Source organism: Macaca nemestrina, chromosome 12 (genome assembly GCF_043159975.1).
Source record: "Macaca nemestrina isolate mMacNem1 chromosome 12, mMacNem.hap1, whole genome shotgun sequence".
NCBI lineage: Eukaryota > Metazoa > Chordata > Mammalia > Primates > Cercopithecidae > Macaca > Macaca nemestrina.
In genome coordinates, this window is record NC_092136.1 from 77,582,063 (window position 1) to 77,608,204 (window position 26,142).

A 26,142-nucleotide genomic window follows, 5' to 3' on the forward strand; every position below is an offset into this window, starting at 1 on the left:
AGGTTCTTTTTATCCTTCTTTGTTGCTCCAGGCTAGCACAGTATCTGACACACAGTTGGAATCAACAAATGCTTGTTAAAGGAATTAGTTCTGCTACCTGAAGATCGTTTATCCTGGAAATCTGAGACTTTACATTTAAAAGCATTCTAATCCCAGGTTGCCTTCTATAGGACCCATTTTTGGCAAGGATTTGACAAATCAGAGGGTCTGACGGAACCAATATTATAACACGATAAGCAGGCCAACTTTAGACACACATTCTAACAGCTTGACTGAAAAAGTCCAAGTTGATCTCAATTTAGTTTTGTAATCCGAAAACACATTTCCTCAATATTCTCCATACAGTTGACTACTATGAGTGTCTCTCCAATCTCATGACCTGTCATCAACCCTCGAAGAAAAACAAAATTACTAAGACCAAGGTCTACAATATAAATAATCTGGTATTCATCACAGGTTTCACTTTTGTTGAGCCATTTCTGAACTCATTATAAAACTATGTCTATGTAGGACCTTATTGTTCATGTCAACAAACACCTACAATAATGGAAAGACTTGGGAGTCACCTGGGGGGAAACCTGAAGTCCTGGGGTCTCTTCCTAGTGCCAGTGCTGCTACTGACTAGACAAGTTCGTGAAGTTGTTACACCTTACTAATCATCCATTTCTTAACGTATAATGATTCAAAAATTTGCAGATGCCTATTATATGCTGGGCATTATGCTGAATGCTAAAAACACAAAGATGAATAATATCCCTATCTTTAAGGGTTTGATATTTTATTGGAGTTGGACAGAAATTATATACATTAAATTAAAATACAATTTAGTAAGTAATATAATGGCACACAGTATTACAGAAATATAAAAGAAAGACCCATTATTCTCTCTAATGGGTGGTTAGACACACCAGGAAACTAAGAACTAAGAAAGAACATGTTATGGGTTTATTCTATGCATAAAACAAGGTGGATGGGTAGGGAGGGGAACAAATGCCAGAATGCAGTTGCTAAATTGGATCTTCAAATCAAGAACAGCCTCAAGTCTATGGAAATATTATTTTAATTGTAGCATGTAATGAAAATTCTATTTCATACACAGGTACACTGGTAACAAAGGGAAGACCACAAACTGCACACTTTGCAATCTTTGCGTATTTGGTTTATTTATTTTGTATTTTCTTTAGAGGCAGGGTCTTGCTCTTTCACCCACACTGGAGTGCAATTGCACAATCATAGCTCACTGCAGCCTAGAACTCCTGGGCTCAAGCAATCCTTCCGCCTCAGCCTCCCAAGTAGCTGGGACTACAGATACATGCCACTATGCCCTGCTAATATCTGGGTATTTGAATGAAACTACTACTATTACTACTACTAAATAGTCTCAGTCTATCTTGTGAGATTTTTAAAAATCAAAGGCCACAGCTACTCACTTTCATTTTGAAATGGGTTTTTTTTGTTTGTATATATATATATATTTTTTAAGTCTGGGCACAGCTTAATTAAAGTAGTTTTTGAACCATACACAGTTTGAAAAATCTAAGGCTCTTTCTGATATAAAATGTCTTTTCAGTGGCAAAGATATGGTGGAAATAATTGTTTTAAAATGTTTAACATTAAAAAGGCATTTATTGGTATAGCAAATACATGGTAAAATTAGAGACAGATACATAAACAGATCAGCAATCTAGAGGTATAGTTCCCAATATGCCCACTGATATAGAGGTAAATGGATACATCTTGAGATTTACCCATTACAACTGAGTTTCAGATCCCATTCTAGAATCAGGTAGTAATCTGAGCTGAACTAGAGAGAGGCAGAGAAAGGGCCCGACCACCTCAAAACTTGTAAAGCTTACATAGTCAGTGATATAGCCTTCCATTTCCCTCTTTGACTCACTGATTAATGAGTTACAGAGTGCTCTTCAGATTTTCCTTGGGGTCTATGTTGTTCTAGCTCCTCACAAAGGAAACTATATTCCATTTCATTCAGAAGCTTCATACACAGACTCTCCATTGGCTTCTGGTGCCTGCCAGATGTGCTCAGACCATCCTACTCCTTATATCACCCTTCTGCCAAATCACCTGCAGTACTTTGGATACAGCAGCTCTGTGCATTCCAGATTTAACTGTTTCCCATAGTCTAACAGAGGGAAGTTTATTTAAACTTGCATGTGCAAAAGATCAGAACGTAAGTATAATTAGAGGGGAAATATGGGGGAAATGTTAATCATATGTGTATGAACAGGACCAGATAGGCAGGCAGACTGTTTCTTCCTTAGAACTTCCTGGACTACAAATAGTTTATTTCTGCCTTAGATTCTAGTCAGCTCTTTTTGAGAGCTAAGTACTTACATCCCAGATGTGAACTCAAGCAGCAAAATGAAGATTCCTTAAGCAAAGTCTGCCTGTTTTGGCATTAAGAAGAAGAGTCCATTAATGATAAATAACAATACTTCTAATAAAGAGCTAGCACTGAGACAGTACTTGCTGTGTACCAGATACTGTTCTAAGCACTTTATATATTAACTCACTCAATCTTCACAACAAGCCTCATGAGATAGGTTCCATCATTAGCCTCACTTTAAGGATGAAAAAATTGAGACACAGAATACTCACCTAGTTAGTAAGTAATGGGATTCAAATACAGACCAGCCAGCTCTTGCTACAGCTTTTTCATCTTTTAAGTAAAAGGTTGTGGTTCAGTATATGCGAAACTTGAAAATGTTTTCACACATTCTGTTCTGATTAAAAGATGGGGAATACATCCTTTGTTTACTGTAGGATAAGGCAAGAATAACCATGTAAGTCTGGACAACCTAGGTTTCAAGTTCTAATCTAGGCTCATGATGAGGGAGAGTTGGAGGGGGCACCGAGACTGACTAGGGAAGTGTCTTAATCAGCCTGGGCTGCTATAACAAATTACCATAGACTAGGTGACTTAAACAACAGACTGATAATCGGGATATTTATCCCTGCCCAAATCTCACTTTGAATTGTAATCTGCAGTATGGGAGGTGGGGCTTGGTGAGAGGTGTTTGGATCATGGGAGTGGATCCCTCATGGCTTGGTGCTGTGAGTCTTGTGAGAGCTGGTCATTTAAAAGTGTGTGGCACTTACTGCCACCCTGACTCTCTCATGCTTGCTCCTGCTTTCACTATGTGATGTGCCTGTTCCCCCTTCATCTCCTGCCATGACTGAAAGCTCCCTGAGGCTTCACCAGAAGCTGAGCAGATGCCAGCACCATGCTTCTGGTAAAGCCTGCAGAACTGTAAACCAATTAAATCTATTTTCATTTTAAATTATCCAGTCTCAGGTATTTATTTCTAGCACTGTAAGAACAGCCTAATACACAGATATTTCTCACAGTTCTGGAGGCTGGGAAGTCCAGGATAAAGGAACTAGCAGGTCCAGTGTCTGGTGATGGCCCTTTTCCAGGTTTACAGACGGCTGCCTTCTTGCTGTGTCCTCACAGGGCAGAAAGGCGAGTGGATGCAAGTTCTCTTGTGTGTGTTCACTTCTTATAAAGACACTAATCCCATCATGAGGGCTCTACTCTCATGACTTAATTTTCCCAAATGCCCCATCTCCAAATTCTATCACACTGGGGATTAGAATTTCAATATATGGTTTTTGGGGGACACAAACATTGAGTAGGTAGCAGGGGGTACAGGGGACCGGCATGTTGACCACATAAGTTTAACTCACTTTATTTTGAAGAACGTGGTAGCAGCAGTAAAGCTTAATATGCTTTGGAGACAAGTGAACTCAGCTTTAGCTCCTGACTCATAAAACATTTAGGTTTTATGGTTCTGGGCTAGTTTCTTAGCTTGAGCTTGTTTCTGGGTGACGTGGGAATATTATCTATTACATGGTATTGTAGTAAAGATTAAATGAGATGCAATGGGCTCATACCTGTAAAGTTTACTTACTATATAGTTAAGTACACAATACAATTTACACTTCACTCTCTCTCCTACTTTCCTATTTTCCCTCCACCCTGCCAGAGATAAGGAGGATGAATCTGCTTCAGACAAAAAGTACTGAATAACTAGATACTTGTTTTACTATCCAGCACTGTTTCCCTTTCTCATGGTGGAAATTGCTTTTCATGAGATGTAAACATGATTCCGAGTGAAGCTGTCACTCATCCCTCTCCACACCTACCATGTGAGTGTCAGGTAAGGCACAGGTAGCTCTAGTCTGACTACTGTAGTTTCCAATCCCCTGGCCATAGTGGCTTAGTCCAGGGGTAGAATTATGACCCCAACTGTCAGTATCCTTCCCCAGGATTTTAAATTTGGAGTTCTAAAAGTGAGGACCTTGCCTTTTGAGTTACAGAGATGAGAGGACTGGAGGGTTGCCAGTGATCTCCTTTCTTATCACCTATAGACAGCTTGCCTACAGGAGAAAAGAAAGTCAAACACAAACAAGCAGTATGAGTTACAATGAGCGCCCTTGGGCCACTGAAACATGATTGTGTACCCAAGGTCACCTGGTATCTAGAAAACATTCAATTTTCTGAGTTTCCTTATTATCATACCACTACATTTCTATTTCTTGCTTAAATTTACTTGAGTTGGCTTTTGTCAGTAGCAATTCCAAAAGTCCTTACAACATGAATTTATATTTTCTGTCAGACTTTTCTGCAAGGTGCTTTTCAGTCAAGATCCCATTCAATTCTCACAGCAATCCTGATGTGAAGGCATTGGTTCTCTTTCTCCCCTCACCCTGATTGCATTATCTGTGATGGTGTGAACCTCTTTGTAAGCCTAGGAGCAGAGTACAGGATTCATAGTCACTTTTTTCTTTTTGTTCTTTTGTTTTGTTTCTTTGAAACAGGGGTCTTACTATGATGCTCAGGCTTGTCTTGAACTCCCGGCCTCAAGCAATCCTCCTGCCTCCATCTCCCAAGTAGTTGGGATTACAACCATGAGCCACTGTGCCCCATAGACACTTCTTATATTTAACCAAACCATATGGCAGAATAGAGGCCTTATATCCACTTACCATACCAACTAGAATACATTCAGACTATACCTGCTTAGATCACATGCCTAATCCAAAATAATCATGGTGGCTGAGGGAATGGAATGTGCTAACTAGCCAAACCTGAAGCATAGGATAGACGGAGCCAGCCTCCCCAGAATCACACAGATGTCTGAACAGAAATTAAGGTGTTGCAAGGAAGGAGAAAAGAGATGAATTTAAGAGAAGCAATAAGTGTTCATTATATACAAGGAAAATTGGAATGATCAAATTATTAAGATCATCCAGCTCTCTGAACCATCTGATCAATAACTCCTCCTGTTCACATTACTTCCTGTTGTGATCTCACACTTCTTCAGACTAATTTAAGACTGTGGTTCTCCAGAGGCTTCAGCTATTCTCCACAGAGAAGCTAGCTGGTGTGTCGATGACTTCTAATCACTCATCCTGAGTACCAAATTGAAATGCTGATTTGGCAAGATTATTAAAAGATCTCAAGGCACTTTCCAGAACACAAAAGACTTGATTAAAAGTGAGTATCTCGAGTCAATTAAAATGTCCTTGGCTGTCTTTCTTGCCTTGGTTTCCTCCTTAGTAAATGTAAATTCAAAATAACAGGGAAATAAAAAAGGTAAAGCTTCTCTTTAGGAAAGGGTTTTCTCACACAGTTGACGGACCAGATAGATTTCCTACTGGCTGGACTGACAACAGTGAGCAAATGGGTCCTGATACCTTCACCATCCTATGATTTTCAACAAGCTACTGTATTTCATTAATTCAAATTCAGTTCTTTTTAACATTAAAATCAGAATGTTTCCTACTGTTGATAGTGTCTTATAGTTAAGCTGCAGTCAGGACACAGTTGTCATTGCCTGCACAAGGGTGTACTTGGTTGTCATGTCTGGCATTGTGACTGGACAAATACAACCCTGAACAAATAAATCAAGGGCCATTTTAGGGAGAAACATGAATTTCAATAGTTGTGAGACTTTTTGCTAAGATCTTCTAGTAAGACCAAGAAAGTGCCAAAGTTGAAACTTGCAAAATACGTGTCAGTGACTTGAAATAAAAATTTGAAGACAATGTTGAATCATTTTTAAGAAACGTTGCACCATCAATACTCTTAATGGCATGCAGGGCAGTTATTATGTAGGCAAATATGGACAATGAATTAAAAAGTGATTCAAAGCTAGGATTGATTATGAAGTAGTTTTAAAAATTGTTTACCGATGTTTCATTTATACTTTTCTTTTTTGTGTATGCAAGAGAGTGATGGACGATAAATATATGTCCGCACATATGTCCGCATAAGTCTGTAAGCACTCTTTCAATAAGGCATTTATCCCTCTGCTTAGTGGAATACAAAATAATTGTGAATGACATTGAATGAGAATTTTTTTTTTTTTGAGACAAAGTCTCGCTCTGTCGCCTGGCTGGAGTGCAGTGGCGTGATCTCTGCTCACTGCAACCTCCGCCTCCTGGGTTCAACTTCTCCTGCCTCAGCCTCCCAAGTAGCTGGGACTACAGGTGTGTGGACCATGCCCAGCTAATTTTTGTATTTTCAGTAGAGTCGGGGTTTCACCGTATTGGCCAGGATGGTCTCGATCTCTTGACCTCGTGATCTGCCTGCCTCGGCCTCCCAAAGTGCTGGGATTACAGGAATGAGAACATTTCTAAGGCCTCATTTGAAAATTTGGATGATAAAGACTCCCTAATAGCTGCAGAATAAAATGCAGATAAAACACAGCATTCAAAGTCCTCTATAACATGGCCTAAACCTACATTTTCCACTCTTGTCTCCTATCACACTTCCAAGTCCACTGCATACTGTGAAGTTAAACAATTCAAACTGAAAGCTGTTGGAACTTTAAATTATTCGGAGCCTTGGGAGGAATGTGGCTATGCAGCCTGAGTCACATGTCATGCAGCTGCAACTTCTGCCCCCATTCCCCACTCCCAACCTCCCCACCCCGTAATTAAGACCAAATGGCACCAGAGATAAGACCATCTCAGAATGTTGTCCCTCCTCATGGAGTAATCTTCCTTGGAATGTAGGAATCTGTAACCAGTCAAATCACTGTAATGTATGCACTGGTCTTGTATGGGAAATGTTGTAATTCTGTTAAAATTTCTGTGTCTCTGCCTATATAAGTGAAACCTTATCTTCTCTAGTTTGAAACTCTGACCCCATTCATTTGGAGTGTCTCCCAGGTGGCCATACTCAACCTTTGCACTCAAATAGACTCTACTTAATCATATTTTCTGAATCTCACTATTTAAGGTTGATGATACCAAATTATACACATCGTTCCTTGAAGATTACCTGCTCCTTTTCACTTCTGTGCCTTTGTTTCTTCCACTGAAAATATCCCATCTCCCATCCATCTCAGCAGCTCCATTTACTAGAAGGTGGTCTTGAATAGCTTCTTTAATCTCTCAATTCCTCAGTTTTCTAATCTTTAAAATGGGAATCTAACTTTAGGTTTGATTTGAGGATTTAATGAGCTAATACATAAAAAGCCCTTAACACAGAATCCAACTAACCTGTGCTCAAGCAGTATTATCTGTGTCTTGAGAAATGAGTCTCAAAAAAGTAGTGAACTGGCCAAGGGCACACAGCTTATTTTAACAGCAAAGGCAGAATAAGAACTTAGACTTCCTCACTCCCAGAACAGAGCTGTCTTTAGATTTAAGAAATGGCTCTTCCTCCTCCCACCTCCTACAGCCAAATACTGATAGATTGATGAGAAAGGTTCTTCTTTTATCTCCCCAGAAGCCTGTTTCTCCCTCTTCCTCCTTTGCCTGTATCAGATGTCTTAAACATGTTACTAAAAACTAAAAGGTAAAGAGACAAAAAAGGTTCCATGTCTGAGCACATTCGACCCTGTGTTAAGCAAGTTAAATGAGTTTATCATTTCAGAGCCTCCAATGTATTATGTACCTATAGAGTCATCATGAAAAAGAAATATAGTATGGATTGTTTCTCAAATTATTGAATCAGAGAACCAGAGGTGGCTCTATCACATGTGTGAGGTAGGCCATTAAAACCTACACACTTAACTTTGCAGTTTCCTGCTGCTTAAAGAATAATAGCTCTAACTTCTTAACATATGAGAATCTTCATAACCTGGCCGTGCTAATCCCACCACTTCTCACATATCAGCTCCATCTCATCATTCCAGTGTGTCAGGAACAAGTTTCACAAGCTGTTCCCTTTGGCTAAAAGACCTTTGTTCTCTTCTTCTAGTCCAAGTTTTACTGATCCCTCCAGACCTGGTTGATGGAACGAAACCCTGACGCCTTCTCTGAACGTTCGCAATCAATTAGCTGTACCCTCCTCTGTGCTCTCATGGCACTTTGTTTATGTTGGAATTGCAGCATCTCAGTGGCTCTCAGTTACCATTGATTGATTTCCTTCTACACCTGGCTCCTGAAGGCCAAGGACTGTCTCATTTACATCCCCAGTGAGAGACATCCTGTAGGCACTCAGTAAAAGCCTACATTTCCTTAGCTCCCTTCTGCTGGGGCAATATTCTAAAACAAAGCTTTCCTGGATTCTCAAAGACCTGAGGTATGCTTTTTTTCCTAGTGTAAATAACAATAGGGATACTTACACTTTAATGCCTAATAGACCCTCCAAGAACAGCAGTGTATTGGTATTGAATAGTACGGTACATAAAATTAAGTCATCATGCATGGAAAGAAAAGGATTCCTTCCTTTTCAGTCAGTTGTAATCACGAGACCCTTTAGACTTAGCCACAATAAACCCTATTTTTCTAAACGTTCAAAAGACTGTCAAATATTGTTCCTCCAATTTTAATAAAGTCCCTGTAGATTTGAGAGCAGAAAACATTTATTTTATTTGTTACTAAAACAAGGAACTCTATTAAAAATCAACAGTATGAGATGAAAACTAGAGGTTATGAGCCATGATTCTTTTACTCATGGTAAAGGTTTCTGGCCTCTCAGATTCCCTAGACTAACGTTTCTCAGAAAACACATTGAGTGTATCCTTTGTCTGACTTTAGAAATAGTCTTCCAGCCAGGTGCAGTGGCTCGCGCCTGTAATCCTGGCACTTTGGGAGGCTGAGGCGGGTGGATCACCTGAGGTCAGGAGTTTGAGACGAGCCTGACCAACATGGCAAAACCTTGTCTCTACCAAAAATACAAAATTAGCTGGGCGTGGTGGCACATGCCTGTAATCCCAGCTACTCTGGAGGCTGAGGCAGAAGAATTGCTTGAACCTGGGAAGTGGAGGTTGCAGTGAGCTGAGATTGTGCCATTGCACTCCAACCTGGGCAACAAGAGCAAAACTCCACCTCAAAAAAGAAAAAACAAAAATGAAATAATCTTCCAGAAAAGGCTGTAAGTCATGACTGGCAAGTAGGGAATACTACCATTTCCACGAAAAGCTGGCATAAGATAAAAAATTCATTAATTCAAACACTGAAACACAAGGAATGGCATAGCTACAACGCCTTTTTCCTTTTATCTTTTTTTTAAGAAGTGGCGTCTCAGCTGGGTGTGGTGGCTCATGTGTGTAATCCTAATACTTTGGGAGACGAGGTGGGCAAATCACTTGAGCCCAGGAGTTTAAGACCAGCCTGGGCAACGTGGCAAAACCCTGTCTCTCCAAAAAAAAAAAAAAAAAAAAAAAAAAAAAAAAAAAAATTAGCCAGGTGTGGTGGTGTGCACTTGTAATGCTGGCTACTCAGGAGGCTGAGGTGGGAGGCTGGCTTCAGCCCAGGAGGCAGAGGTTGCACTGAGCTGAGATCATGCCACTGCACTCCAGCCTGGGCAACAGTGCCAGACCCTGTCTCAATTAATTGAATGAATGGCCACAGACCTCGTCCCAGGAGTAGTGAGTCAGGGTAAGGTCTCTGGGAGGTGGAGGGATTGAATGGGGGGGAATGATCTTCCAAGGTCCCTTCCCAGGCTCCCAAAATCTTGGAGCTTTACTCGCTAGTATCACAGGCTTTCCTGACATCACTTTTCAGTGATGCAGGAGCGGACAGCTTCGTTGCCCAGAGCAGCAGGGAGGTGTGGCAACAGAGGCATAGCCTCCAGGGAAGGCAGAGCTGACTGAAGTGTTTGTTCTTGGGAAGATCTATTCATTGATTTTGTACCAAACCTGACGCACCTCGAAGGTGACACCAGGTGGGTGTCCACGTCACACACAGGAGTAAAACTCTTCCTAGAGTAAATGATAACGAGAGAGCTGAAGGTAGATGCATGCTTGAACTCCCATATGGGGGTTATGTGGGAGACTAATAGGTGTGTGAAAGAGAACTCCAGTCAGAGTAAGAAATACAGCACACAAATAGAGATTCTTGGTCCTGAGAGTGCTCGCAGGCACTTCTGGAGCTTCTGTTATCAGGAAGCAACTGAACCGCTTGAGGCTAGAAATTATGCCATCAGTGGCTGAGGCCAGAGATCTACCCAAAAAAGCAGATCTTGGAAATGCTGGTACTAGAGCAGTTCCTGACCATTCTGCCCAAGGGACCCAGAAGTGGGTGCAGAAGCATCATCCACAGCATGTCAAAAAGGTTCTGGTCCTAGTGGAACGCTTGCAGAGAACCTGGTGGAACAAAGAATGATGTCATAGCCCATGAGCTTTAGTTATGACACAAATCTACACAAAGAATTCACACATGAGAGAAGCCCTTTAAATGTCATGAATGTGGGAAAAGATTCATTCACAAATCCCACCTTATTAAACACCAGAGAACTCACACAGGTGAGCAGCCTCATACTTGTAGCATATGCAGAAGAAACTTTGGCAGGCTGTTGAGCCTTCTTAGACACCAGAAACTCCACAGAAGATGGGAAGCATGTCCAATGTCTCCAAACTGAGGAAAGTTACCATGTAGAGTTTAACCTTAGATATGATGAAAGAATACAAAATTATGAGGCACCCAATGATAGGAATCTGTCATCAATAGAACATTTGGGAGGGGTACATGTTATGCTTAACAAAAAGTTATCTAACCTGTCTTATTCAGCATTGAATCTTCAGTGCCTAGCACAAGACTGATACATAATTAGTATTTTATTAATAAAAAAATGGAAATGTAGCTATGAGACATCTTTACCTATCTATCTATATGTATGTATCTGGTTATTTGAAGCTTCCCCATCCCCAGGCAGTGCTTGACAGATATATGATGGTCAAGACTCTTAGATTCATTCTTTATTTTTTATCAGGAGAGATGGAAAATAAGAGTACCTGGGCCCTCTCAAGGGAGTTCAGAGAGAATTACTAAGTTAGGGACAGTTTCAATAGCTATCATTCTATCTATGTGAACAACCAAGTCCAGGACTCAGGGAACTTTATAACAGAAAGAGGATTCAGTGTTTGCCCTGGGAGAAGTGCCCCATTCTAGTTGCTTCTTTCGTAAGTACTCACTACCACAATGTCTTCTGTCAAGGAATTACAAGTAGCAAGGGAAGGTCTGGCTAAAAGGACAGACCTAGGGACCTTGTGAGCACTTGATATCTCTTCTCTTGCTGACTCTGTCAACACAGATACACAAAATGAAATGATGAAGGAGGCAGTCTTGGCCCTCATCCAGGTATCTATTTCTTTGTAGAAAGTACACATAAGTAGTGAAGGTCTTTTTCTGACTTTCATTATGTGCACTGGATAGAGGCTTTCAAACTGGTGCCACACTGCTGCAGGGCCTAAAGGAAAGCCTGTCTTTATGGCTGATCAGCTACAACCCTACATGCCTGAATACTCTGCAAGAAGGCCTGGAGGTTTTGCAAAACTGATTTATTGAGAATGGCAAGGAGAGCCCTGTGACCTCTTAGTGTTGGTGCACAGCTAATACCAGGAGGGAACATCCTGAAGTGTCAGAGCAAAGTAAGGCGTGTGGCTTAGAGTAATGACCCCAGTCAGGGCCAGGTCAGATGGAAATTGTTTACTCATGTTATTGGTTTTCCTCTCTTCCCTACTGGCCAAAGTGACTGTCTCTTATGAAAAGACAATGTGATGTCAAGGGAAGTTGGAAGGCATGGATTTACATCTATGTCAGATCCTGGTTTATAAATGTTGGCCAAGCCTTCTATGTATTTATTTCATAAAATTGTACTTTTAAATGAAAATCACATTTCATGTTAGATTTAGACATTAAACAAAACTTTGTTACCAAAATAATGAATGAATGAATGAATGAATGAATGAACGAGGTGGGGTCTCACTTTGTCGCCCAGACTGGAGTACAGTGGCTAGATCATAGCTCACCGTAGCCTAGAGCTGCTGGGCTCAAGCAGTCCTCCTACTTTAGATTCTGTGCGAGCCACTGCAATGGACTATCTTCTTTTTCTTTTCTTTCTTTTTAAAACTCTTCTTTTCCTCACACTGTATGACCTCTGAGGCTCCAACTACTCCTTATCTGGCATGCTTCCCACATGATCCTTTGGGCTGTCATCTTCTCTCGATGTACTAGCATTGGTCTAGGTTTTCAGATACACTTTCTGAAATATGCATTTCTAAAGTCTGGGATACAATATTCTTGCTCTTTACTGCTAACAAACTAAATTGACCATCACGTTATCAAGTTCTCATCAAGTTGTATTAACAAAATCTTTACCACTGGGTCAGAATTAAGTTCACAGTAACAGTGGTCTCTCAGTGGGTTGAGAAAGCAAAGTTGTTAACACAATCGAAAAGGATGTGTAGAATTGCTTAATCATTACATAACCAAATAGTTGAAATCTGCCATCACTCACCTATCCTGCTACTGTCAGACTGTATAGAGTTAGCAAGAAAAATCCACAAATAAATGACAGAAGGGAATCACAATGGAATAAGGAGCTTTACTCACAATCTGCCAACTATCCCATGTAGAAAGTGAGGCTCAGAGAGATTAGATGACTTATCCAAAGCTACATTCCTATTAAACAGTAGAGCCAGGATTCAAATTCAGTTTATTTTATATAGAGACACCAACCAGGCACTAGAGGAAGATTGCTTGGGGTCAAAATGTGGTTCTTTCACTTTCTAATGGAAACATCTTTTGCCATTTTCCTAAATACCCTGTTCCTTAGTTTCTTATCCACAAAAATGGAGAAAATAAAAGTGAAGGTTAACTAATACATAAGAAATGCACAGGACACTATATATAGTAAGTGCTCAATATGTACATAATATGCATAATAAATTATGACTCCGCATTTTTTTTTTTTTTTTGCGACAGAGTCCAGGCTGGAGTGCAGTGGCACGATCTTGACTCCCTCCAATCTCTGTTTCCTGGGTTCAAGCGATTATGGTGCCTAAGTCTTTCAAGTAGCTGGGACTACAGGCATGCACCACCACACCCAGCTAATTGTTCTATTTTTTAGTAGAGATGGGGTTTTTTGCCTTGTTGGCCAGACTGGTCCTGAAGTCCTGACTTCAAGAGATCCAGTTGCCTCAGCTTCCCAAAGTGCTAAGATCACAAGCGTGAGCCACTGTGCCTGGCCTCCACATTGTTTTTTTTTTTGAGACAGGGTCTTGCTCTGTTGTCTAGGGTGGAGTGCAGTGGCATGATCACAGGTCACTGCAGCCTTAACTTCCTGGGCTTGGGCAATCCTCCTACCTCAGCCTCCTGAGTAGCTGGGATTACAGGGATGTGCCACCACATCCAGCTATTTTTAAGAATTTTTTGTAGAGATAGCGTCTTGATATGTTGTTTAGGCTGATCTCAAACTCGTGGGCTCAAGTGATCCTCCTGCCTCAGCCTCCCGAAAAGCTGGGATTACAGGTGTGAGCCACTGTGCCTGGCATCATATTGTTTATAGATGGGGTACACAATATATTCCCAGAACATAATTTCTCTTATCTTTATCCAAATGTTCTCTACCAACTTCTGCCCTCAGAGCTATGGGTATCCTTAGAGAACAAACTTCAAAATAAGCAAATGCAATGATTCTATTCCCACCATCAGTTCTGCTTACTTTTGTTTTGTTAAAGGGAGAGAGACAGAGACTGAGAGCAAGAGCAAGAAAGAAAGTTAACTCTTACCTTGCCTTAAATCATACTTCTTTGGATAGAAATAGAAGAATGAGAAATTCCACCTAACAGAGAAATTAACTAGGGATGTGTTGGTCAGAAAAGATGTTTCTTCTAGAAATCTACCTAAAGAGTCTGTCAACAGAATTCAAACTGATATTTAATGAGTACATATTAAGCATTTACTCAACAGGTGGTAAAATTAGCACAAGACCTAGTCTTTGCTCCCAAGGTCCTCCTAAGCTAGCAGAAGAGAGGTATTCATGCTTCTAGTTTCTTGGCAGAATGTGTTAAGTGCCAAGATAGAGTCTCAATCAACATGTTCTGAGATCAGAACAGGAAAAATGACATTTTACTTTGGGGGAAACATCTGAGATTGACATGAAGAACAACTCCATGTTCTTCTCTACCTTTTCTTTTAGAGAATGACAGAGAGAAGCATGTGGTTTTCTTTTTTTTTTTTTTTATGAGACAGGGTTTTGCTCTCGTCGCCCAGGCTGGAGTGCAATGGCGCAATCTCGGCTCACTGCAACCTCCGCCTCTGGGGTTCAAGTGATTCTTTGGCCTCAGCCTCCCAAGTAGCTGGGATTACAACCATGTGCCACCATGCCCGGCTAATTTTTTGTATTTTTAATAGAGACAGGGTTTCTCCATGTTGGTCAGACTGGTCTCGAACTCCTGACCTCAGGTGACCCACCCGCCTCGGCTTCCCAAAGTGTGGATTCCAGGCGTGAGCCACCGGGCCTGGCCGTGGTTTTCTTTTCAGGTGAGAATGTTCTGAAAATAGTGGTGATGGCATAAATACACTGAAAACACTGCATATGTACACTTCTAAATGGTGACTTTTATGGTATGTGAATTATATCTCAACAAAGCTGTTATTTTAAAAACAGAATTGAGACACCATAAAGTTGAAGCCCCTTTTACCATCCCTGCCAGTCAAATCCCCACAGGTTACCAATATCATCAGTTCAGTATCACACTTTGTTATACCTTTATCCCTCACAATGCCTAGCTGAAGTTCTTGCACACAGCAGGAATTTTAGGCATTTGTTGCATAATAATGTTGTACATGGGTAAGATAATACTTTGTTCTTTTCCGCATAATATAGATCTTTTTGTATCTACCACCACATAAATTCAGTAGTTCAGGACCAGGCAGCTTTAGGGTACAGTTTATGTTAACACCACACACGTCACGCGCAGTAACAAAAGAGAATAGTAGTCACTGGCTCAAAGCTTACCAATCACAAATTCAGTTAATAGAAAACCTTGATATGGAAGTTCATGAAAATGAGATACCTTGCATCTGTTCCCTTGGTTTACAAAGGGTTTGAAATAAACAAAACTAGGCTTGGTGAGGCTATTGCTTTATAGCCCACAACAGCAAGCTGTAAACAAGTGATTTCTCACTAGGTCAAGCCCAACTTATACAGAGGCCTTAAACAGTCTCATAAAAAGACTTTTTCCTTTGGGAAGCCGAGGCAGGAGGATCATTTGAGGCCAGGAGTTTGAGATCAGCCTGAGAAACATAGTGAGATCCCATATCTACAAAAAAGAAAATAAAAACTAGCTGGGTGTGGTGGCAGGTGCCTGTAATCCCAGCTACTCAGGAGGCTGATGCACAAGAATCACTTGAACTAGGGAGGCGGAGGTTACAGCGAGTCAAGATCGCACCGCTGAGCCTGGGTGACAGAGCGAGACTCCGTCTCAAAAAAAAAAAAAAAAAAATATATATATATATATATCCCAATATATAATATATATATATTTTTTTTTTTTGCTCTCTCTCTCTCTCTCTATATATATATATATAGCTAAGAGACTGGTGGACCAATAGAGGCCTATGGTTGGAACGAAGAGTTCTCAGTGTATAGAGACTTTGAGACAGATGTCCAATACCACAATCTCCTCCAGTAATGGGTTTGTGCACATCACTCCAAAAGACAGAATGAGTCTCAATAGGTGACTCAGGAATACATCAGAAATTAGACACTGAAGTAGAAAATTCCACACAGATACCAATGTAGATATCCTCTTCTCTCTCACACAAATACATAGTAAGCATTACATAGTCAGTTATATGTATGAAACATCAATGGTTTGCCAGACACTGTTCTAGATTGATGAGGATCTGGAGATCAATAATGCAGATGAAATCCCTGCCTTGACCAAGTAAGATTTTCAGCAGAAATAGGGAAGTGGGCAGTACTCAGAAAGAGGAAGTATTTACTCAAAGAGTCCTGATTAGGAAGTTGACCTTTGAAAAGATTCAAAGGAGATTTTATCCTGAAAAATAAATATTATTGTGGCAGTTTTAAAAAATGGCCAGCCTGGGCAAAATGGTGCAACACCATCTCTACGAAAAATTAGCTGGATGTGGTGCCATGCACCTGTGGTCCCAGCTGTCCAGGAGGCTGAGGTGGGAGGATCGCTTGAGCCCAGGAGGTTGAAGTTGCAATGAGCCAAGATCAAACCACTGCACAACAGCCTGGGTGACAGTGAGACCCTGTCTCTAAATTTAAAAATAAATAAAAATTAAAATGACCACAAATTCTTTGACACTCTATCTACCAAGAGGTTGGGAGTCTATGTTCCCTTTCCATGAATCTGAGAGGACTTGTGACTCCCTTCAATCAATAAAGTATGGCCAAAGTAACACTATGTGACTTCTAAGGCTAGGTCACTAAAAAAGGCCATGACATTTTCATCTTGGCCACTAAGACATTCACTCTTGGAGCCCTTGAGCACCATGTAAGCAGTCTGATTGCTTAGAGACTGCCATGAGAGGAAGCCTGGGCTGCATGTAAAGGCCACTCGTAGGTGCTCTCATCAACAACTGCAGCTCAGCAGAGCCTGAGTCATCTCAGCCCTGGTGATAGGTATGTAAGTGATGCTTTCAGAGGATTCCAGTTCCTAGCAGTCAAGTCATTCTGAGCCATTCAATCCTTCCCAGTTGGAGCCCCAGATATTGGGGAGCAGAAACAAGTTCCTGCCATGCCCTCTCTGAATTCCTGACCCACAGAATCAGTGAGTAAAATAAAATGGTTAACTTATGCCATTAAGTTTTGGGCATGCTTTATCATGACTGAAGATGTATCGTGAAGCAAAAGAAACTGGAACAAAGATGGGAACTGACAGAGAAGCAGACAGCTATAGAAAATATGAAAACTGGTTGGGTGCAGTAGCTTATGCCTGTAATTCCAGCACTTTGGGAGCACCGAGGTAGGCAGATCACGAAGTCAGGAGTGTGAGACCAGCCTGGCTAACACAGTGAAACCCCATCCCTACTAAAAATACAAAAAATTAGCTGGACGTAGAGGCATGCACCTGTAATTCTAGCTACTCAGGAGACTGAGGTAGGAGAATTGCTTGAACCCAGGAGGCAGAGGTTGCATTGAGCCGAGATTGTGCCACTGCACCATAGCCTGGGCAACAGCGCGAGGCTCCATCTCAAAAAAAAAACAAGAAAACTGTATTTTCTTTGTCTAAGCCTAGTTTGAAAGAAACCATTATCTCAATCACAGTGGACTAAATAAATTGTAACTCTTTTGATTGTTATCTATTTTATCTACAGATGCTATAATAGAAAATGTTTCAGCTGTTAGGAACAATCAGTGCAGTCGAAAAGGAATATGGGTAAGGCACTACTCTGTCTGGCTTTTCAGGATGGGGCTAACATTCCTATGATGCCATTCTGAGTTGTCCATGAACCCATTTTTGCCTCTTTCTGTTGATGCATGGTACATAATAGGTATTCAGTAACTTCGTGGAATGACCGATAGAGTCTAAGGAGGCAGGAGAGAGAGAAGATATTCTGAACAAAGCACAGACCACGGTGGGCAAAGGTAATGAAGATGGGAGTACTGGGGAGAACAGAGAGACTCACTTGAACCCTGTTCTTCAACCCTCTCCATCCATACACCTTTCCTTAACATTCATGAGCTCATATCTTTAAGTCTTTAAACTGTTCTCATTATGTGAAATGTTACTTTTCCATCTGTAGATGAACTCCTGTTCATTCTTCACACCCCAGCTCAATTATAATTTTCTCTGCAGCCTCTGACACTGCCCCACTCCAAGAGGAATTAATCACCCTATTCTACTTTCTTGCAACACTTTCCACCATCTTATCTCTTTCTTTGGTACCTATGTGCCAACACCAGGTTGGAAAAGAAAGATGACTGTCCTTGAGAAGTCCCATAATTAAGAGAAGAGACTAAAAACACAGTCACGCTGCAACGTCATAGGAGCTGCACAGAGGCAGGATGTTGAGGGAAGATAAATCTCCTTCAGGAGGATATCAGGAAGTATCACAAAGCATGTGACATTTGAGGCAGGCCTTGAAACTGAATAAAGATCAAAAGGCTGCCTGGGGGAAATCTATGGAATCACAACTGCAAAGGTCTCAAAAGGTAGCTGCTGAGTTAACAGGAACATCAGGTCAGGTCAATCTTTTCCCTCCCTACTGGTGGAGATTCCCCGCTCTAGTTATTCCAAGTTCCCTTATTATAATGCCTGAAGTCACACAGTTTTCCCCATTACACAAATAAAGTGTATCAAAAAGCACCTTGCATTTGAACAAGCAAGTCATTTAAAATATGAGCCAATAATACATGAAAATATATGCAAACTCAGTAGCAATCAAAGAAATCCAAATCAAAACAAGGAACTATTTTTTCACCTCTCAAATTACCAAGTATTAAAAAAATTAAAATGTCTAACATCAAGGAATAATCAGAGAAGCCAAAACTATCCTTCCTGAGAGCCAATTTGGTATGATGCATCAAAAGCCTTACAAATAACTATACCCCTTGAATCAGACCCTCCTTTGTATAAATTCATCCTAAGGAGAAAACTCTTTGCTCTAAAGATCATCACAGCCTATCTATTATAAAATAGCGGAAAATAGTAAAGGACTAAAATATCCAAGAACAGAAGAATCAAATAAATTTGGCAGTGCAATAATTTTAACAGTTACCATTTATTTATAGAGTGTTTAAAACGTGCCTGGCATTATCATATTTAATATCACAGAAATCCATAAGGTAGTTATGTAAGAGAATGCTGAATGAGACTTTTTCAGTTGCCCCACAATTGGTAAATAGAACTCACAACTAAAGACAGAGAGGAGATGAGTTCCTCACAAGGTAAAGACAGCAGATGACTTCCCCACACGGTAAAGACAGCAGTCAATAACTGGTGCCAGGCTAATTAAAGGATTTATTAACAAGCCATACTATGGGCCGGGTGTGGTGGCTCACGCCTGTAATCCCAGCACTTTGGGAGGCCGAGGTGGGCAGATCATGAGATCAAGAGATCGAGACCATCCTGGCCAACATGGTGAAACCCCATCTCTACTAAAAGTATAAAAATTAGCTGGATGTGGTGGTACACACCGCTAGTCCCAGCTACTGGGAGGCTGAGGCAGGAGACACTTGTACCCAGGAGGCGGATGTTGCAGTAAGCTGAGATCGCGCCACTGCACTCCAGCCTGGGCGACAGAGCAAGACTCCATCTGAAAAAACACACCAAAAAACAAAGAAGCTATACTATGACATCTTCTACCCCAACCTTGTGCTCCTGCACTGTCCCTCTCCCTCCACAGTCCACAAAAGAAGAGCAGAGATAAGGGGAAATCTTGGAATCCTCGACCTAGTATAACGTGCTGTATTTTGGGGTGGTCCTCTCCCTACCCCATGGTGGGCTCCAAGATTATCAGTTACAGAGACTAGGGGTACCAAAAAAGAAAAAAGAAAAGGTTTGGGGCAAAAACTTTTAAAAAGTATAATGTCTTGTGAATATCTGATCAGGCAGTCAACTTTCAGATTTGGCCTGCACCAATCTGGACAGAGGAAGAAGAAACTGAGCAAGAAGGAGCAGCACTGCTGTTACCCCACTGTTTGGCACAGATATGTCTTCCCTGGGTCATGCAGTCCGTAGAAATTGCTGGTCTTAAGCTCGCTTGCCAGTTCCCCACCCAAAAGGGCTGCCCAATAATCAAGTGGACCCCGGCCACGTGGTACCAGGGGAGAGTGAGGATGTCCTGAAAGAGATGAAAAGAACTAAATACCAGTTTCTTCTCCAGGTCTGGAGATCACACAGTGAGGAAGCCCACCCTCCAAAGAACTCACAACAATGGGGAGTGGACCCACAGACAGGGCTAGATAGGCAACCCGTAAATGCCATCTAGGAGGACCCAAGAGCAGCCAGTTAAAAGACACGTATCCTTGTCCCTCGCCTTCCTGCTCATCTTATACACTGGGCAACTGGGCACTGGAACAAATGGAGACCAGAAGGGCCAAGGAAGAAATATCAGAGAGAGACTGTATCTCCTCCCACCTCTACACTCTCCAAGGTGAAGAATGCAGGAGTAGAAAAAATAAACCAGGCCTCACGCAGTGGCTCATGCCTATAATCCCAGCACTTTGGGGGGCCGAGGTGGGCGGATCACCTGAGGTCAGAAGTTCGAGACCATTCTGGCCAACATGGTGAAACCCTGTCTCTACTGAAAGTACAAAAATTAGCTGTGTGTGGTGGCACATGCCTGTAATCACAGCTACACAGGAGGCTGAGGCAGGGGAATCACTTGAACCCAGGAAACAGAGGTTGCAGTGAGCTGAGATCATGCCACTGCACTCCAGCCTGGTCAACAGCAAGACTCCATCTCGAAAATAAACCAAGTCTACCTTTTCCCACTTCATATCCCAATAGCCACAATCCTGGTTAGAGTAACAGGAGTAAGTAAACCTTTCAATTAGATATACTGAACTTTTCAAATGGTCAACTTTCAGTAACCCAGTGTGACCAGGAGGTTGTGAACTCTGCCTAAGGTATCATCTGTCCTTGAGAGGAGAAGGGAGATTTGGACAGAGCAGTTGGGAGTTCTGACTGGAGAAAAACAAAATCGTTCATGTTCACACCCCTCTAAGCTAAAACTATTCAATTAACAGGCTAAGGCTGTCATTATCTCTATTTTACAGAGTAGGAGATTAAAGCTCAGAAAGATTAAGAAACTTACCCACACCCACAAAGCATATGGGAGGTTTAGTTTGGATCCCAATCCAGGACTAACCTCAGAGCTCATGCTTTTTATGATTACATGAGGATTTTTCAAAATAGCATCCAACATATCCTCAGGGATCTGCAAAGCCAGTACACACTTCTTTTTTCAATCTTGAGTTTTCATCTCAAGCATGATCTTAAAAAATATAAGCATACTCTCGACTATCTGAATGATCATCTTGCAGGTGAATGCTATTCCTTGATTGCCAGCATTTGCATTTAAAATCTTACAGATATCAATTAATAAGTTAATTTTCATATACTAATGGCTAATCAGAAAGGACAGAGGTGACAGCTTATAAATAATGTGGTCATACCAATTAAAAGACAATAGCTTGCTACACAAAGTTTCACTGTAGTTCAAACAAAGAAATGTGGTAGGAAAAAAGTATGGGACACAGGACAGACAGGGATCAAAGAAGTGCCATATTCACATCTGAATCACCAATTTAGTTTCAGCAAAATATCTACTGTTGTTAATGTGAATTATATGGATTCTGAAGTTTTGCATTTGTAAATTTGTTTTGATCTATAATTGTGAGAGAGCTATAAGAACAAGTTTACACCTCAGTTTTTGTTGATACAAATTTTGGTAAAGTAACAATTAAAATAATTTAATTCAACATCAAGAACCAGTAAAAATATTGGTTTACAGTGTCCTTATTACACATGCTTGAGAAGCTCTGTGGTCATTAAAACCTATGTTGTAGGTTTCAACCTATTTTGTGACACACGGTAATATTTTTTCTTTCTTTTTTTTTTTTTTAAGGCAGAGTTTTACTCTTGTTGCCCAGGCTGGAGTGTAAAGGCACGATCCTGGCTCACCACAACCTCCGCCTCCCAGGTTCAAGCGATTCTTCTGCCTCAGCCTCCTGAGTAGCTGGGATTACAGGTATGCGCCACTGTGCCGGGCTAATTTTGTATTTTTAGTAGAGACGGGGTTTCATTTTGTATTTTTAGTAGAGACGGGGTTTCTCTGGGTTGGTCAGGCTGGTCTTGAACTCCTGACCTCAGGTGATCCACCCACTTCAGCCTCCCCAAGTGCTGGGATTACAGACGTGAGCCACTGCGCCCGGCCAGGGAAATATTTTCAATATTATTAGCTTAAAGCATACAAAGAGTGAAACAGCCTCACCCTCATTTCGTAAAATATACATAGCACATATAAATACAGGAAAAAGAGACTAGGAAATACTCTAAAATATTAATGTTTAGGCTTGACAGGAGTATTACAAGTGCTCTTTATTAATACTGTTGTTTATTTTTTGTGATGTGTGTTTATAATTACTTTATTGTGAATAAAACAAGTATTAACAAAAAAATTCCATTTTTAATAGCATACCCTATGAAAGTTTCCAAAACCTGTTGCTAAACAAACAAACAAAAAAACCCCAAACCAAATCACATTCTCAATTCAATTCCAGTTCAAACTCTTTTTTCGCCAAGGCAATATAACCAATTCTGAGTAATATTTGTTCAAAACTTAAAAGCATATAAAGCACTAATGAACCAATAACTTACTGTGCTTTAGGTACCAAGGTTACAAGAACATGAACAAAGGGCATGGTGTACTCGAAAAACTACCATTTTAGGGGAAGCACAGTGTAAACCAACAGTTACTGAGTGGAACTGAGGCCTGACAGTGACACAGGTGAGCTGCAGGAGGGAGCTTCATAATTCATTCTGATGAGGCGGATGGTACAAGAATGGCTGCCACAAGGTGGCAGGTGAAATTAGTCCTAAGAATGTATGAGGAAATGAGTGCAGAGAGGTGAAATGGCAGAGTATCCACAAGTAAAATCTAAACATAGGTCTTATAACACTTACCTCACTGACCACACTAGACCAATCTCTTCTGGACTACTATGGCACTGGTCTTTGTCATTTTTGTAATATGTACTGCCCGGCATTATAATTCAAGCTGCTTCCCCAACAAGACTATAAACTTTGAGGGGAATAGGATGTACACCGTAGATACTTACTACCTGTTAACAACAGTATCTTCAAGTGGACCTCTAACAGGTTTTAGCCTCAATAAGTTGTAGTTTCTGTTGGTATCCAAAAAAGTAAATCCAGGCACAGTGGTGCACCTATAGTCCCAGCTATTCAGGAGGCTAAGTGAGAGGAGCACTTGAGCCCAGGAGTTTGAGGCTGTACTGTGCTATGGTCATGCCTGTGAATAGCTATACACACACACACACACACACACACACACCCCTGGCCTATACTCAATGTTTTCCTCTAAGAGATTATATGAAAAGATCAAAGCAACAAACTCATTTCAACAATCCTCATGATACTGTATGTAAAACTTAGCACTTTCCCCTACTCTTGCAAGCCAGCAGAACTCCAATTGGTATGTTCTTCCAATGCACACTAAGGAAACATACACTGTCTGCCTGAGAAAATCTTCCAAATGAACTGTGGTAATAGTTAATGACACCTAAATGTTATGACTCATGAACATGGGTGAAACTCTCAGACATGCCACCTGTATGACACGACAGGCCTGCACTGTATATGACAGTGAATAACTGGAAGTAACAAATGTTTAACTCGGGGAATGCACACAGGTGTGGTACATTCACTTACGTGATATTTATAAGACTTATGTACATGTCTAGTATTTGTTTTAAATATTCCAGCAAAGAAACAGAAAAATGGATAGATGAAATGTGATGAAACCTTGATAAGATTTGAAATTGTGTGCATCAATATTCTTTATGCCATTTTCTTTACTTTTGTGTATGACTGAAATTTTTCATAATTAAAAATTGGAAAAAATACTATGTAGATATAAGTGAAAATATTCACAATGATAGTTACAATAAAAAAATACAAAGTGATAACTGATGTTGGTTATAACCATGTAAAATATAAGTGTGTGGCCAAAATAACAGCAATAGCAATTAGCACCCTTAGTGCCCATCATGGATTTTGGCACATCACTTTCACTAAAAGAAACCAGGACTCTGAGGAAATGGCTAGCTAATTCCAGGTCTGGGTCAGAAAATGTACAAAATAAACTTGGAACATCTTGTCATACCAGAGAGCAAAGAAATTATCAAAGATTAGTAGGGTCATGTCAAAGGGATCCAGAAATCAACTTGAAGAGGCTCCTGATAGGACAATCTGACTTTCAATAAGGATAACAACTCTAACAGTTAGATTCAAATGCATGGAATATGTTTAAACATATGAGCTTATGATAATACTAAAAAATACACTAACTGATCACTCTGAAAGATCCTAAGGAACTCACTCACTACTCTGAGAACAAGTAAATAAAGAAGCAGCAGCCAGCACGAAAATGGGTAGAGGGGTAATTAGTTGTAAAGAAGATCAGTGACTTTTGAAAGTACCTTAATGATAGCTGCTGCCTGACGAGCGGCATCAAGCCTGCACCAAGCTGCTTACAGTCTCAAGTAAAGGGTTCCTAATCTAGCAAAGGGAGACTGATAGATCAACGTGAGAATGGTGAAGTAGAGATGAAAAAAGTGTCATGGAAGCAAGCCCAGAAGGCGGCTCACTTTGGAGGATCCTGCAGGGTAGGCAATCTGAGCTGAGCTTTGAAGGGTTACCACTTACTGAGAAGTTTTTGTGTTTTAAACCATTCTCAAACATTGGCCCCAGGATCTCACATACTGATCTTTACATCCCCCAGCAAACACCTGTTTCCCAGGGACTAGCCAAAGTCATAGCTTCAGACAAATCCCTGTGTGGTTTAATTTCCCTTCCATGAGCCTGGCAGACCCTTGAGATGTTCCTTTCAGGAAAAATTAACTCCCTAAAATTTGATGTGCTACCCAGTTTGAGAATTTCAGTTATGTTCTGACATTGTACACTCCAGGTATGGTCCAAATTTGAAACGGATGTGAAGACACCCACGCTCATGTTCAGAGTTCCTATGAATGGGTTAATAAATATAAGTCAACATCATCCCTATGCTACCTCCCCCAACACTTAATACTCTGGACTAGACACTGTGCTAATATTTTTTTCACAAGTTATTCTCATAAACCTGCAAACCCAATGAAGTAAGAAGCATTAGTCTACTTTTAAAGACAAAGAAGTGGCCTCAGTGAATTAATTCTTTTAAGTCATTTGCTTAATGACCCTAAGGCCTTTGAAACACTGAGAGGTCTTCTGAACATAAACATTGTCAAAATACACTGACATTTCACACTGAAGGAGTTGCCATCTGAGAGGGAAAGACTCACTGAGTTAGTGATGCTCTTTATCAGTAAATGTCATCCTACCATCTAAGGCATTTACTGGGAATTGTAAAATATTTCCCCCAGCTCTCAACGTTCAAAACGCTTCCTGTTTTCTGCTACAGATTCCTCCACTCTGGATGGAATTTTACTGGCCCCACACCCCACGTGCACCACCTCTTTCTCATTTTGAACGCCATATTCCTTCCTAGGCCCTTATCTCTTGAGTCCAACTCACACGTCCACCTCCTATTCCAGGAAGCCCCTCCAACTTCTACACCAAGAGCACTTGCCTTCACGCAACTTGGTGCCCGGATAACTCCATAAAAGGGCATCATTCTGTTTCACATGTAGACTTCTAGTCTTTCTAGTCTGCAAATGCCTTGAAGTCAGGGCTGAGTACTGATTTATTACATTGGGAAGGGAAAGGATACAGTATATGTTCTATAAACACCTGTCAAAATTAATTTGGATGTAGACAACAGCCTGCTCAGGAACCTGTATTTCTCAGCATTTCTTACAAGCTTGAAATTACCATATCCCATTGTCCCTTTCTAGCTAGAGATAAAAAGCAACATCAAAGTTGTTTCATTAAGGCCAGGTGCAGTGGCTCATGTGTGTAATCCCAGCACTTTGGGAGGCTGAGGCACGTAGATCACTTGAGGCCAGGAGTTCGAGACCAGAGTGGTCAACAGAGCAAAACCCCATCTCTATTGAAAATACAAAAAAATTAGCCAGGCATGGTGGTGCAGCCTGTAATCCCAGCTTCTCTGGAGGCTAAGGCACAAGAATTGCTTAAGCGTAGGAGGCAGAGACTGCAGTGAGCCAAGACTGTGCCACTGCACTCCAGCCTGAGTGACAGAGTGAGACTCTGTCTCAAAAAA

General features: G+C 40.9%; 1 protein-coding gene and 1 long non-coding RNA gene across 4 annotated transcripts in view; one reads left to right on the top strand and one right to left on the bottom strand.

Annotated features, from left to right (window-relative positions):
• LOC105468810 (GRB2 associated binding protein 2) overlaps window positions 1-26,142 on the bottom strand; it is a 220,856-nt gene that overhangs the window by 167,673 nt on the left and 27,041 nt on the right. The gene's annotated exons all lie outside the window — the stretch shown is intronic.
• Window positions 10,651-18,248, top strand: LOC139357550 (uncharacterized). Its single transcript, XR_011610950.1, has 4 exons — window positions 10,651-10,724; window positions 17,557-17,618; window positions 17,734-17,827; window positions 18,146-18,248. It is a non-coding gene; the product is annotated as an uncharacterized lncRNA (long non-coding RNA).